Source organism: Ailuropoda melanoleuca, chromosome 14, assembly GCF_002007445.2.
Source record: "Ailuropoda melanoleuca isolate Jingjing chromosome 14, ASM200744v2, whole genome shotgun sequence".
In the NCBI taxonomy this organism is placed as follows: Eukaryota; Metazoa; Chordata; class Mammalia; order Carnivora; family Ursidae; genus Ailuropoda; species Ailuropoda melanoleuca.
Window position 1 is genome coordinate 37,481,137 of NC_048231.1, and position 16,263 is coordinate 37,497,399.

Here is a 16,263-nt window from a genome sequence, read left to right on the forward strand (position 1 = left end):
AGAGGCCCATTGTCACCACGTCCAGTGAGGGTCAAACGGCACTGGAGGTCCTGGTCAGGACACTAAGGCAAAGGGAAATAAAGGTATAAAGACTTGAAAGGAAGAAACAAAACTGGCATTATTTAGAAATGACAGAAAAGTCAAAGAATTAATAGATGTTACTAGAACACAAGAGCTTTGCAAGGCTGCTGGGATTAAAACCAATATGCAAAAAAACTCCTACATCTAAAAAATTCTAGCTACAATTAGAAAATGAAGAACAGCTCTTTACAATGACATCAAACATAGGCATCTCTTCCTTTTTTAAAAAAGATTTTATTTCTTTATTTAGAGAGTGCGCACCCTCGTGAGTGGTGGTGGGGGGTGGGGGGGAGTAGCAGAGGGAACGGGAGAATCTGAAGCAGACCCCCCACTGAGTCCGCAGCCCAGCGGGGCTCAATCACAGGACCCGGAGATATGACCCAAGCCCAAGGCAGACGCTTTACCGACTGAGCCACCCAGGCGCCTCTCTTCTCTGGGTTTTAGTTTCCTCCTGTGTGAAATGGTGGGAATGGTACCCAGGCCCTCGGGATGATTGCAAGGCACCTGGGCCCAGCCAACAGCCCCTGGAAGCCTCTGGAGGAAGAACGAAGGTTGAATCCCCTTCCCTTGCCCCGTGCCTCTGGGGGACGACGCACCTGAGACTAATGCAGCTGGCAGGGCTCTGGCCAGCTGCCCCGGTGCACTGGAGACAATGTCCCACGGCTCCAAACCCCCACCGCTCTGCTCTCAGTGCTTCACCCCAGCTGCCTGCCTCCTGCACCCCAATGTGGTTCTGCTAGCCACTTCAGCTTGATAAGCACCCACCTGCAAGCCCCATCCTGAACGGGCTCCAGCTAGGTCCAGCTGTCACTACCTAGCACAGCGCCCCCCGCCCCCCCCGTGCCAGGTGCCAGGGCTCACCAACGCAGGCAGCAGCACCTGTCCACAGCACGACACCTGCTCACACACCTGTTAGGTCTGGGCTGGACCTGGCTTCAGTGGAACCGCCTGCCCACCCACTGTCGCTCACATCCGCTTGGACCAACTACCATTTCCTGCATTTCCTGTGCTGGCTGGGCTCAGGGTGAAACACAGGTGGCCCCTGGCCCCGGGCATTCATGGGCTCCTGGGCAGGTTAGCCACAGAGCTCCCAAGTGAAAGCTGTCTTCCACAAGGACAGTCTCCATAGCCAGATGATCCCACCCACAGAAGCGGGTTAGATGGAGCCCATGCCCTAGTCCTGCTGAGGGGTGCTCCTTGGTCTGCAGTCTCCCCACCCTGGGTCCTGAGCCCGTGGATGCTATTGCAAGTCAGAGATAAAAGCCCATGTAAAAACTAGCAGAAATGGGCCATGTTGTGATTTGGGGGTGGGTGCTTCTCATAGATACCATATAATAAGTGTTTCAACCCAGAGGAGACCTACCCGAGGACACAGAGAGTTAGCAGCAGAGAAAAATAGAATTCAGGTCTCTGACTGGGGGCCAGTGCTGCCCGCCCCCCTGCTTTGCTCTGTGCTTCCCTGAGAAGCCCTGGCCGGAGCACCACCAGACGCAGGCTGTGCGATCGCTCGAACCGTGTCCCCTGCAGCATCTCCCTCCACAGCCAGAAGGTAGGGTAGAATCGGGCTCCAAAGCAGGGTCCCCAGCCATGCAAGCTCTCGAATGCAAGCACAGGCTGCTTAGCCCTCTCTCTCTCATGCTTTGTCCCACTTAACTTGGTCTTTTTTTTTTTTTTTTGAAGATTTTATTTATTTGACAGAGAGAGAACACGAGCAGGGGCAGTGGGGCAGAGGGAGAAGCAGGCCCCCCCGCTGAGCAGGGAGCCTAGCGGGCCGATCCCAGGACCTGGGATCATGACCGGAGCCGAAGGCAGACACCCCCGTAACTTGCACAGTCTTTCCTACAAACTGTGAGGTCGTCCTGAAAGCCCGACACAAGACAGATGCCCAGGTGGAGGCACTGCCTGGTAGTGGCCCCGAGAAGTCTCCTCCACCCCGTATGCCCCATTTACCTCCCCTGCGGGTCCAGGCGCTTCCTCACCTCCCCTTGACCCGGAGACCCTGGCTCCACTCCAGAGATAGCCTTACTTGTTTTACAACGTTTAAGCTGATGTAGGTTCCAGCCTCATTTAATGCCGAGTTCTCTCCCTGAGGTCTGTCTTGAAAGCCGCTCTCAAGATAGAGTCACACACCCATGACCCTGAGTTCCTTGATTCCATCCTGGGTTGGGTTGTTCCTGGGATCAGAACCTTGTAAAACCAACCCGCAACTTGGCCTAAGGCTGGGGCCTGGCCGGCTTCAAGCAACTGCCGGCATCTGCAAGTACAGTTGGAATTTAAAGTGGAAAGTTCGCTCTGCCCCCTCCCTGACCCCGAGGGCTGTCTGCACTGGGAATTGGGAAAGCAGCAGAGGCTCCTGGAGGGGTGGTGACTCTCAGTCTGGTTCCCAAGGAGCTGTCTGCAGACCACAGCAGCCAGAGGTGCTGCTGTAGGCGCCGAGGGCCCAGGCTGGCTCCAGCTTTTCCTCAGCAGGCCTTGCGCGAGCTCTTTGCAGGGACGCCACTACTGTGGTCCCTTTCTGCCTGCAGTAACAAAGCAGCACAGGGGACTCGAGTGGACCGCGGCCCGCCTGGTGATGCCCGCAAAGGAGGTCCTGGGGAAGCCTCATGCGGACAGGGGCGTCTGCATTCCCGGGACACAGCCGACCCCGGCATCAGGGAGGGCGCAGAGCCGCTTTCTGCCTCAAGTTGGCCTGTAATGCGCAGCATAGGCCTGCACACTCCAAAGCCGACCCTTAACGTCAGCCTCCCAAATTGGGCATCTGATGGAAGGAACCCGACTGTCACCCAGAACCCCAGTTACCAGGGAGCGTGAAAGCGGTCTTTACCTGCCAGGAATCTGCCTTCCCAGGAGCGGCGCAGGGAAGAGGGCGCCCAGCGCGAGGCCGGGGGCAGTGTGGAGGAAAGCGGCCCGGAGACCTGACCCGAAGGCAGTGACCCCGCCTGAGTACCAGCTGGACGGGGAGGAAGGAGGCAGGTGCCCGCTTCCGGTGCGTGGGTGTGTGCCGTGGGTGGGTGGTGAGGGCGAGCAAGACGGCAGGGGCTCAGCTTGGCACACACAGACCTCAGAGGCCCTGGGACTCCTTCCCAGGCCTGCATTTCTCAGGGTGGTGGCAAGCTTTTCCGCACAAGATCATTGATCCATGGGGAGAAAAATCGATGAAAGCCCGTTGACTGAAAAAAATAACCGGGTGGAATTTTTCTAGGGGAATAAAAAGCTCCATCCCAGAAGTCATCTACTGGCTCTATTAATAACCCAGGAAGCCGTGGCTGGCAGGCAGACAGGTGTGGGATGTACACGCAGGGCCTCTGGATCAGAAAGGGAGGGGCTGTGGGAAGCTGGGGGGACAGATGCTCGGGGACAGGAAGGGCCAACCGCAGCGGTGGATAGGGGCACAGAGGGAGCTGCTGGGAGAGAAGGAAGGAGCAGGGAACGGGAATGGCAGGCGCACAGCTGCCGAGGCAGTGACAAGCGAGGAGGGGTGAGTTTGTTCCTCCTTCTGGAAGTAAGAACTCTGTTCAGTTCACTGTACCTGTACGAGATAACCCCGTGCTTCTGGAAGCAGCTTCCAGCTCCCTAACTGGCAGGAGCAGCTTGGTGCACTCCTCCCAGCACCCAGGGGTGGGCTGCCAGCCTCCCTCCAGCCCAGGCCCTCCCTCCCCAGCTTGCTCCAATTCAACACAGAGGCCTGTCTTCAATTCTCCATCCTCTCAGAGCCTCGACAAAGGTAACCAGTACTAACGGCGGTGCGTCCCTGGGCCCTTCCTCCTGACTCGGGTAGCATGTGGAGAGAGGCACAGAGGCCCCAGCACACACGCCAGCATAGAGCCCTGCGCTGGCACCCCACCGCCTGGACCACAGCTGCTCAAGAGGAAGCGGACTTCTGCCGCTGCGGTGCTGGTGGGGGTGCAGGGGGCACAGGTGGCGGCAGTTAAAGGGCCAGTGTGCAGAGCCAGAGCCTGGGGAGGAAGGTCTTGCAGATGGCAAGAAAGGCAGGGAGGGGGGCCAAGGCACGTGGCGGGGGCTGCAGGGAGCCTGGAGTGGCAGCGAGAGCCAGCTGGCAGAGAACCAGGGCTCACCGGAGGGCCGGAGCTCAGGCTGGCAGGGGTGCGGGCTGCCAGGTCAACTGCAGGGAGGGCAGGAAAGGTGCTTTCAGTGCAGCCTCACACGGGGACACCCGACCCGGGTATCTCACGTGGTTGGACTAAATCAATTCAAGGTTTGCTGCAGAGGGAGAGAATCTCAAGCAGACTCCCTGCTGAGTGTGGACCCAATGAGGGGCTCCACCTCACGACCCCGAGATCATAACCTGAGCTGAAATCAAGAGTCGGACACTTAACTGAGCTACCCAGGTGCCCCTGGAGGGTTTTTATGACTCGAGTGCTGTGCCTCCCACCAAGTTAGCGAGCTCCAATGGCACCCCTCCACCTGAAGAGGCTTGGGTGAAGTGTGCCTGGCGCCTGGCCGCCCTGTGTGTCCCCATGAGCCCCGGGCACCTCATAGGGAGCCCCGGGTCGCTGGTGAACTGACCTGCAGCTGTTTTGTCTTCTGTACAGTTTGCTGGGGAAACAGACGGAAAGTCCGACACAGCCTGGAAGTACGAGGAAGGAGTGCACAGGGCTGGGGGCAGAGCGCCAGCCTCTCTGGGAGCGGTGTCAGGGTTGGAGTCACCACTGTACCCAGTGAGGGAAGGACAGGAAGAACCCAGGACAGGAAGGACCCGTGTAGGAAGCAGGCGGAGCGCCTGGACGTGGCTAACCCGGTGTGGCCATCAGGCTTTCGAGTGCAAGCACGTCCAGGTACTAATTCTCCGTTCTGGCAGGGAAGTGTCACTGTTGGCTGAGCGTTCAAAAGATCTGATAGAAAATGAGAAATGGGGGGGGGAGTGCAAATTCAATATAGATGATTTGGCTTCCCCAAGATTTTCTTCATTTGCTACTTTTCTGTCTCTCACTTTTAAGCAGGCACGGGGCCATACGTGGGGCTTGAACTCATGACCCTGAGGTTAAGGGTCGCATGCTCTACCAACTGAGCCAGCCAGGCGCCCCTGCTATTTTACTGATTGCAAAATACATGCTCTTTGCACACGTGTGTGCACAGCAGCAGCATTCACAACCGCTACAGCGTGGAAGCAGTCCCGAGTGTCCACTGAAGCACGAACGAGCAGGTACGACGCGGTGTGTACACGTGACACGCTACTCTTTCAGCTCAGGAAGGGACCTGGCTCAGCCGGTGAAGCGTCCCACTCTGGATCTCAGCTAAGGTCTTGATCTCAGGGTCATGAGTTCACGCCCTGCATCGGGCTCACACACAAAAAATGGGTAAGATGGTAAATTTTATGCTCTGTCTTTTACTGCAATAATTAAAAAAAAAATCAGAAAAAAAAACCTCGCATGTGAAAACTACACACACATATAAAAAAAAGAAAGCAACTGCCCAGAATCCTAGTTCCCAAAAGCAAACCATTGTTTTGCCATACTTACCTCCCTGTTTTTTCTCTACCTTTTCCCCAAAAAAGTTGGGATTACACTATATAACCCAATGTTCTACATTTCTGATTCGGATTATTTTTATCAGTTCTTTACATTATTAAAACCATTTACAAAATTAAAACCCATGCATACAACAATCAGTGCTTTTATAATATTCCACACAGAGGGACCCTCAGCTTGCCAAGAGAAAACCCTTCAGCCATACAGAAAAGACTCCCCTTCTGATGCACCATCCCCCCCATCCCACTCCCCACCCTGTTCCCAGAGGGAACTACTGACAGCCTGACCTGCTTCAGTGTGTCGAGGACGCATCCATGCCAGGGCTCACACGAGCCTGGTGGCACCGGTGGCTTCCCAGCTCCACGGTGCTGGACTGACGACCCAAATTCTCCTAGTCTTTTCCTCACGGTCCTAAAATGCCATCACGCTGGTTTTGGGGCAGGAAGGAGGAAGACGGGCTGTCTTCTCTTGAGGTTTTATCTTTTCATTAGGGGAGCAAAGCCACCCCAGTAATACACACTGTCCTTCACATTTCATTTCATTCACAGAACTGGGTCACATTCCCTCCGACTCTCTCTGAGAACAGTCACTGGTAAAGGAAAGGAGATGGCCCCAGATGCTTAGCTAAGCGTGATTTATCTGCTAAGCAAAGGTAGTTCCTCGGCCCCTTCCTAGGGGATCAGATTTCTCCCTGCTCCCTGACCCTCCCAGCAACAAAGTGGACGCCACAGGGACTCCCACACATCCTGCTCCACAAACACACACACACACACGTGCAGGTGACACACAGTAATGCATTCAGCCATTCCTCCGGGTCGCTTCTAGAAGACCTTTCTGCGGTGGGACCCCAATTTACCTGAGGGCCACTTGAGAGCTGGCTGCTGGTACCGAGCCGGCGGAAGGGTACGCAGCATGAGCCAAGACACCCCTCCATCTCCACGTTTGCGCGACAGACGTCTCTACTAGGACGAAGATTTATTTACACGGTACATTTTGTCACGTGGCAGGTAAGTTGCTACCTTTGGTTCCTGTAAACACAACAGTCTGCATAGAGGATGGGGAGAGGGGAGTTAAAAGCCAGCGTGTGAAGAGCAAGCAAGCAGCAAGCAGGTTTGGCCCCGGAACAGCGGAAGAGGGGGAAGGCAGGCGAACTCGGACACCGTGAGCTCGCTCCTGGCCATGGCCACCGGCCTCGCTTGCAGCCAGAAGTGCGCTGATCCATGCTCTCAACGAGTAGGCTTGGCAGCTCGAGTTCCCTGGTTTGGGGGAGAAAAGGGGGTGAGCGGTGTCCAAGGGAAATCACTGCTGAACAGCTGTGAGATGTATGTGTGAGCAGGTCTATATGACACCTGTAGCTGCTGGACGCCAACGGCATTGTCAGCCTGCTAACCGCTGGATTAATACATCAATCAACAGGGCATTTATTTCCCCAGGAAACGGTCTTTTTATGTGGACTCTCTTTGTTGTGGTGGTTGTGACAGGACCGGACTTGTAATACCATTTTCTTCAAAAGGGCTGGATGAGGGGCGCTCGGCCAGCTCAGTTGGTGGAGTGTGCAACTCTTGATCTCGGGGTCGTGAGTTCAAGCCCCGTGTTGGGAGTAGAGTTTACTTAAATAAATAAAAACTTTAAAAAAATAAAAGGGCTGGATGAAAGATTGGGTCAGCTTCCACTGAGCAGGTCAAAATAAGATTATCTTCTCAAAGCACAGTCTACTTACAGAATTTCCTTTTTGAATATCCTTTTGAGAAATAATTAGAAATAACATCATTTTCTTATAGCTTGGGGCAAACGAGAGTCTTTCTTCACATTATAAACTGATTTCAAGACTGATGATCTCTGTGTTTGAAATGAATCTTCTAGAATTCTAATTTCCAAGCTCTTATTTGCTTGCAAACGTGGACATTCACATTACGCAAAAAATCTTACAGGTGAGTAAGCTAGAATATCGAGTTCTCAGAGGGTTTGATTCCTTTAAGACGCAGACAACAGTTTAACCCAGTGAAGAAGCATTCTTCCGTCCTCCCAGCACCCATCACAGTAAACAGCCCTTCACTTAACACTTAGGATGTTCCAGGCCCTGAGTGCTCGGAAGCATGGAGAGCTGCAAAATTGAAGAAACATCCCTGCCTTCCAGAAGCTTTCAACCCAGGAACTGTCTACAGGTAATTAAAAGACCGCTAAGTGCGTTGTCAGTGGGGGGAATACCACCTGCATGGGAGTTATTTCTAACTGGAGGATCTGGGCATTCCTTGAGGCAGAATCTGAACCGGGAAGGGTCATTGGTGGACCTGAGGAAGGCATTCCTTAGCAGAAGGAGAACCAGCAAAGATGGGGAAACCAGTGCTGAAAATTTTGTGAGGATCGATGTTGGCGGGGGGGGGGGGGGGNNGGGGGGGGGGAGGAGAGGGCAGGACGGGGCAGGGAAACCAGTACCCAGGAGGAGGAAATGTATTTAGCACCTCCTACAGCCAGGAGCTCCGTGCATATGATTCCAATCGAACTCTGCAACAACCTTGAACATCAATATTCCTAGTTTATAGATAAAGAAACTGACCACAGAGATTAAGAAACTCATCTAACTAAGCTCACTTAGTTACTAAATGGTGAAACAGCTATTTCAAATCCAGGTCTGTCTCCTGTATTGTTTGCTCTGCCCTGCTACCTCAAAACCCAGCTAAGGTTCGAACTTCACTCCACAGGCAGGACGGCGGAGGACAAGGCGGCGGCGTTAGCAGGTGCTTCTGCTCAGACAGGCCCACCATGTGTCCTACGCTAGGCTGGCCCTGATGCCCTCCGAGGTGCAAGAGACAAGCCACGCACTGCCCCTGCCCTCAAAGAATGTCCGATTTTGTGGGAAAGCAGAACTGGTAACAGCCACTTTCATTATAATGTGGGAACAATGGTAACTATGGAAATACCCTTCCAAAGAAGGCGTCCCAGAGAGGTCACCTGAGCAGCTGTGGAAGATGACCAAAGTTAGAGGAGGTAGGAAAGGACGTTTTGGGCAGCGGAAAAGGAACAGTCTGGAAACAAGGTATGAGCTGGCATGGTGCACATGCCTGCAGGTGGGTGTGAAGGCTAGAAAAAGAGGCCGCAGGGTAAGGAATGCCTCGCCGAGGAGCTGGTCAGTCCCGAGGCTCCTGGAGCCCCTGAGAAGTTCGAGCAGGGGAGTGATGTGGTCCCACCTGCAGGTTAGAAGGGGGAACTGGCGGTGGGTTGAGTGGCTGGTTGGCAGAAGTGTGGGTGACAGAGAGTCAGAGCCTACTTGAGGACAGCAGGAGCGGGACTGAAGAAAAGTTGGTTTTGAGAAATATCTAAGTCAACTCATTACCAGCTGGTGGTTACACACGGGGGATGAGGGAGAGGGAGGAGTCCGAGATGAATTTCCAAATTCGGTCCTGAGCAAGGGGTGTGCTGGTGAGAGGAAACCGCTGGAGGGCAGGGCTGGTGCAGTAGGAGAGATGGGGTAGACAGGCGGGGTGTCCGAGGGGCCACAGGACACGGAGCAGGGCTGTCTGGAACGGTGGGGTGTGCAATGGCGCTCTGGGGTGAATCCAGGATAGACGTGGAAGCTGAGAATGGTCAGCATGCAGGGGGCTGTTGGGAGCCACACGTGGGGATCCGATGACCCAGGGGAGCATGTGGAACCAGGAGAGTGGCAGGAGGAAGAGAAGTCATGAGCGAGAAGATGGAGACCAAGCAGAGTGGTGAGGACAGCCACAGTGGGAAGTCCGGGCACAGAGCAGCCGCTGGTGTCAGGTGTAAGAGAGGGAGAGGAAGCGAGGTCAGAAAGCCTTCATCTGTTTGGTCGGCGATGGAACGGCAAGAAGATTGCCAGGAGACATGGGGCCTGGGGCTGCACAGACCAAGTCAAGGCTGCAAAGACAGACGGGCTCAGGACACCTAGCTGGGACCAGAAGGAGAGAGGCAACGGCTAGAGAGAGAGCCTTGTTTTTAAAGACCCAGAGAGACGTGATCCAATGAGAAGAGTCTGGGAGCAAAGACAAGCGATGGCAGCAGGGCCCAGAAGAGCAAGAGCGGGGAGCAGAGCACAGGTGGAGGACACGGGCTCGGCCAGCAGCACTGCAGGGTCGAAGATCAGAGGGAGCTGGCTGGTCAGTATGTAAGAGAGATGGCTACAAAGGGACAGCTGGCATCTGGACATACGAATCGTGATCCCTCCAATTTCCTCAAGTAGGAGGCCACGGGGGAAGGGATGTACACAAGCACATTTCTTAAGGACTTTGAGGAAAGTAATTTAGAGAATTTGCTGAACAAAATGATGGAGGAAGGTGCAGTTAGGACAAGCAAGAAGAACTGTCAAGTGACATTAAACAAAGAGCTGAGTCGAGAGACCGTAAGTTATGGCAAAAGTCTACCTATGTGAGCGGTGTTTCCTCCAGCAGGTCCCGGGGTTCCAGAAGTATAGAGACAAAAGTGGGTTGATCCAAGGGTGAAGTCTTATCAGACAGAAGCAGGACGGGATGCTGAGGATGCAGTCTGGGAAAGAAAGGAGGGATCAGAAAACCAAATGTCTGAGGCTGAAATAAAGGGCCAACAGGAAAGAAGGGGGAAGCTGGAGAGGACAGGGTATCGGGGGTTTGAGATTCCAGATGCGGTGCTACTCTTCTGGACAACAAGGACTGGGATATGGCAGCTGAAGGGGGGAGATGAGGTAATGGAATCGCAGAGGCCAAAATACAGACCTGAGTGCTGGTGACTCAAGTCAGCTAAGGGCTGGCGTGGCTCAGGTTCGAGAGGAAGAGTGTAGATTAAGTGCCAGGTCATCAAGGAACGCGGGAGCAGGCAAGGAGATGGTAGTGTGGCATCTGGAACGGCACTAGCCTCACACCATGTCAGGGCGAGCACTGCCTTTGGAAGGATTTGGTCAAGACATCAACTAGGAAAAGATGTAGGCCATCCATGATTGCATTCTTGCCACGAGGATGATGCCATTTGGGCAGAACAGTGCAAGGGCACTTCCAACCCATTCCTCGGGTAGTAAGAGGATGGCACAGTGTAGACAGGGTAGTCCTTCCTGCCTACCCCCATCCTTTAAATCTCAAGTTCAAAACTGTACCTGACCAAAGGGAGGACAGAACCACTCACCAAAGTGTGCCAAGGAAGTCAGGTGGTAACTGCACGAGGATGTGGTTCACTGGCACACGGAGGAGAGACCAACAGCCTCCCTCTTCCCTGACCTCACCTCAGGCTGCTGTTTCCGGGGCAGCTGCTGAACCCCATCATCACAACGGCCCCGCCAAGTCCCCTTGGGTTCACCCAGGCAAAGCACCCATCACAAGAAAAGTGAGCAGTTAGACACCAGCAGCTGGATCTCAGTATAGACCCTTCCAAAGGGAGCTCCAATGTGGAGAAACCGAGTTCTGATTGACACGGAAAACACAAAAGCAAGCTGTTCTATTTTTAATAGATAGTAATCCACATAGCTCACAGAGATTAAATACTTACCAACAATACGGCCAATCTCTTAAAAAAAAAAAAAAGTCTGGCTAGTATGTGATTTTTCATCTGCTTTAAGAAACCAAGGGAGCGCTGGGTCCTGTCTACACGCATCGGCTATAAAGCCAGCAGGGCCCAAACGCAAGGCTAAGCCCACAAACTCTGGTGAGTGGCCGGAACTGGCTCACCTACAAAGGACAAGGGGAGGAAGAAAATGTAACTGGTTCTGAAGAGCACAAGCACCCTACACCCCAAGCTGGGCATGTTACTCACCATGACCGCACACTCCCAAAGCGCCCCGAGACTGGCATTATTAGGCCTGTTTTATAGCTCTGGAGATGGAGGGTTTGGAGGTTACGAGCCTTTGCCAATGTTACACGGATGATAAATGGCACCACGGGGACGCAGACCCAAGCTTTGGTGACTCCAGTCTCCCCTTCCCACCCGTCGGTTTTGCAGTTGATCTATCTGGCAAGGGCTGGAATTCCAAAATGATTTCCGCTACGAATCCCCAAGTTTAAGTGTCAATTATGAATGGGGAATGGCTCATAAAAAAACAACAAAACAAAGGAAGACATGATGTTAGGAACCAAGTAGGAATGAGAAAACCATAGCCAATCCCAGCAGCACTTTCAATGGATCAGTCTGTTAAATTTGAATTTTCAAGGCTAAAAATGAGTGTTACAGGCTTGCCCCAATATTTACAAGTTTATCACCTGATTTATTTTATCTACTCCTTTTTCACATAGAAATTAACATAAAAGATAAAAAGGCTGGTGTGCAGCCAAGTGCTGGGTCAGGTTCTGGTTCCTTCAACCTGTGAGTCTCAGCCGAGCTGTCCCTTACTCGGGAAGGCCTTTACCTGGCAGTGTCCCTGCCCTCTTCTCTTCTTCCTAGGACTTCACACAACCAGAATCATGGCCACCGGTTCACAACCTATCCTCTCCAGCCTACAGGCTCCATGAAGATACGTGTGTCATCCCGCTCACGGCTGTGTCCTTGGGGCACTCAGCAAGCGGAATGACCAGCCAGACTCACCAAACTCCCCAGGTCACTCCCTTTTACAGAAGAAGCCCATCAGGGAGGCTGGTATCCCCCCAACCCCCTCAGCAAGGCCAAGCTGACTCCCCAGTCCTTGAAAGCTGTTCCGTTCCACCCCCCTAACCCGCCTCACGCACTCAAATGCAGCAGGTATGCCGTGGAACAGCATAGCTGTTACCAAGTTACCAAGGACTGAAAGAGAGCTGTCTCCTCGTTCTGTTCAGGTGCATGTGCCACAGGTGCCGCAGGTGCCTGGCTGGGCAGGTGGGGGCAGTAACTAGAACGCAAAGAAGTCGATTGAGCATCTCTCCAAAGGGTCATTCGACCAGCAAAGTAGAGGACAGCTAGGCTAATTTATTACTGAAGACTCCAACTCTCCTTAGGGTTATGGGCAGTAACCAGATCTGTTCACTGAAATAACTCACTTGACCTCAGAAAGAGAATTTGCCAAAGATCTTATAAAAGTAAAGGACATAAAATGTTACATAAATGTGAGCTTAAGAGACGTCGTTAGGGTACCTTACCACAACGTAAGCTCCAAATCTAACATATGCATCGATGGAGAGGGGAGTATCCTTTTAATAGTCCAGATTTCACAGATCCCACAACCAAGAAGAACTCGAGTTTAGATGTTAAAGACAACAGGTACACACCTATAGTGTTTCATTTGACCTGTATTGATACAAATTAGGCATAACTAATTTAGACGCACAAGCAGGAAATTTCAACCTGATTTCCTGAAATATTTTATTGGAAACTCAGCATGGACCTAAATTGCAACAGCATTCACCCTCCCCCCACCCCACCCCAAACAGCTGGTATTTCGCTTACACCAGCCTTTGGGTTCTTTTACCCTTCCGACTGAGGGCAAAGTTCAACCTCCCCCCACCCCAAACTGCAGAAGCTAGCTCTACCACCTTGTGACCTTGAGCAGTTCCTCCCTCAGCCGCTTTCCCTGGGGGCAAAATGCCAAAAATGCCCAGAGCTCTAACGTTCCTCATCCTGGGACTCAAGCAGAAAGCAGTGCCTACCGGAGGTAGCCTCGCAAGGACTAAACATTAGAACTCACCAAAAGCGATTTCAAAGAAGCTACATTCGTTTGTGGTAAAAGGGAAATTATCTAGTGCCACGAGCTCATTACCTGAGTCATTCCCAATCTGTCAGAGATACACATAAGGCAGAAGGAGATTTAACAGCTAGCCTCCTTATAATCCATAAGTAAGACACTGTCTGAGAAGGGGAGATAATACCAGTATCTTTTAACTCACATCCTTAATTCTTCTGCTCACCCGACCTTCATCCTCTCCACGTGTGTCCCTAAACCACATACTCTTAAAACAGAGTTTGAGCATTTAATAAAGGTTTCGGGGGGAAAAAAACACTACAACACAAGGGAGGCAGGAGACTTCAGAGTTGTGGCTAACAGTCCGCATCTGTGTCCTGATCAGGTGGCCAAAGGGCACATTCCGTGAAGGATATCTGTCACCACATCTCCTCAGTCATTAGTAAGCTCAGACTTCTCCAGCTCTGAGAAAACTTTGCATGGCTTTTAGGATTCTTCCCATATTCTAGTTTGTTCTGCAGTTGTTGACATTCATTTCTGTAGTAGCCTGGAAGCCTTGTGCAAAGTCAGAGCTTTTGAGACCCTTGAAATGGTCAAGCATGATCACACACAAGTCCTGTCATGGTGCTTTCAACTTCATTTTTTGATGAACCAAAAAAGCAAACAATCATTCCATGTGCAAGGCACAGCTGTAGACAGACACAGCCATGCATGACCTTTGCCCTCATAGTGGGAGGGGTAAAAGCACCCAAATGCTGGTGTAAGAAATACCAGCTTAATTAAATAACGTTAATCATTTGTCCTGTTGCCGAAACAAAAAGGGACTCGAGACATTCAGCGGGAATGCTCTTTGGCTCAATCCATTCTGCCCGAACAGAAGAGTCAAAGCAGTAAAATTATCCCTACTTTTAGAGTCCCACGGCTGTGAAGTGGCAATTTAACCTTTTTCTTTTTTTTTTAAAGATTTTATTTATTTATTTGACAGAGAGACAGCCAGCGAGAGAGGGAACACAAGCAGGGGGAGTGGGAGAGGAAGAAGCAGGCTCCCAGCGGAGGAGCCTGATGTGGCACTTGATCCCAGGACCCTGGGATCACGCCCTGAGCCGAAGGCAGACGCTTAACGACTGAGCCACCCAGGCGCCCCAACCAGTCCTTTTAAACTGATTTTCACCTTTAGTAGCAAGTGCAAGCAGGTTGGAGTCCACGCAGCGCACCATCTCTGCACATCTAGTCATACGATCCTTCATAGCTAAAGAGCTGAAGGCAAGAATACTTCCCACCACAGAAAACTCAAGGCCTATGTTAACAGGTCACCTGCTCTGGGGCAAGGTTTGTTTTTTGTTTGTTTTAGAGAGGAAGAGTGTGAGTGGGGGTGGCAGAGGAGGGGGGGATGAAGGAAAAGAATCTCAAGCAAGCAAGTCCAGAGAAGAGCCTGACTTGGGTCTCAATCTCACGACCCTGAGATCACCACCTAAGCCTGAAATCAAGAGTGGGATGCTTAACTGACTGCGCTACCCAGGCACCCCTGCTCTGGGGCAAGTTTTAAAAGCTATTCGTGTGTGGAGGGGTGCCTGGGTGGCTGTCAATTAAGTGCCTGACTCTTGGTTTCGACTCAAGTCATGATCTCAGGGTTGAGGGATGGAGCCCCGCGACCGGCTCCTCGATGGGCGTGGAGCCTGCTTGATATTTTCTCTCCCTCAGCCCCTCCCCACCCTGCACTTGCTCAGTCTAAAATAAATCTCTAAAAAGCTATCTGTGGAGCAGGTGCTGGGACAGCACTTAGGGACATCTTAATGCGATGTCGCACCTGCCACCCTTCCCAAGTGTTAAACCCTTTCCGGCTTTCTCCGCTTGAGGGTGAACGTCTACAGACAGATCTACCACTTAGAAGCTAGGCTACCTAAGCAGGTACTCCCCCACCATTTCTCTTGTGTGGGAACTACTTAAACATTTTCCTGTCAATTACTGGAGAGTGGGGAAAGTGAAATTAAGTCACATAAAAAATTCTCCCACAACTGGTTTTCACTTGTGAAATATTTATGCACAATTTATAAGCTATGAAGCCAGAAATGACTTATTTCAACAGATTTGACTTTGCCAAACTGTGTGGGTGCAGCACTCCAAGGGGAATTACTCAGGTTTTGAAACTCAGATTCAAGGAGAAAATGATCTAATTTTTCACTCCTTACACTAAAATTCTCAAAAGTCAAGTTAAACGGCATGTAAAAATAAGAACTAAATTGATCGAGTCACTTTTTAATCAGAATGCATCATCTTTTCTCTAACATGTTATCAAAGACACCTGCTTGTTTTAGCAAGTTCGACCTAAGATTAATGGATCACGGTCCAGAATGATCATGGGCTTCAACTGCAGGAACACTGTTCCAAGAGCTCAAGGAATTCACACGGCGTTTAACTGGCCAAACGAGTACAACAGAGATAACGCCCTCCCAGATTTTCAGTTTTCCAAGATTTTCTTAAAAACCAGGGAGTCTATTTTTACTGCTTTAAACCAACTGTCAGGTGGACCAAAAGGCTGAGCAAGAGCAAAATCACTTCGGGGCAACATAGCTAGCTGTATCAGATTCAGGAAGGCTTAACTTGCCGTTAATTCGTGCCCGGAAAAATACAGGCTCTGTTGCGGGGCAGGTATAATGGAGAACACAGTGGCTAAACTGTGGCGCTCTCAAGGATGAGACCAATGCAAAGCCTGGTGGGCACAAGGAGGAGTGTCTACGAAAGTGAGAAATAGGTGAAGACGGTGGTCAAGGGAAACACTGATTGGCTGGAGAGCGAAGAAAGGGAAGCTCCGAAGGAAATTCTAGAAAGCCACAAGGAGCCGAGCCACACGACGAGCGGCAGGGGCCCTGTGGTTCCAAGCTTTACAGGGAAGCAGGCACCCAACGGCCCCGTCTCGGGTTTCCGCGGGTCACAAAAGGATAACGGACATCCTCCCAACGGTGGACCTGGGGGCTCCGCGCGCCGCTTCCGCCCGACCGCCCCGCCCCGGCCGCCCGACGCGGCCCACCTGCGCTCGGCCCCCGGGCCCGGCGGCACGGGGACGGGCGCTCGCGGCGCGATGCGGGCCCGCGACGGCCCGCGGACAAGCTCCTCTGCGGCCCGCCC

The 16,263-nt window shown here is 52.2% G+C and overlaps 1 long non-coding RNA gene across 1 annotated transcript; it reads right to left on the bottom strand.

Annotated features, from left to right (window-relative positions):
* Positions 1-439: 439 nt before the first annotated feature.
* On the bottom strand, positions 440-14,141 carry LOC117796046. The gene is made up of 5 exons (XR_004620379.1): positions 9,953-14,141; positions 6,427-6,598; positions 5,858-6,159; positions 2,906-4,934; positions 440-2,600 (listed from the first exon to the last, which is right to left on the bottom strand). It is a non-coding gene; the product is annotated as an uncharacterized LOC117796046 (long non-coding RNA).
* Between the last annotated feature and the right edge of the window lie 2,122 nt (positions 14,142-16,263).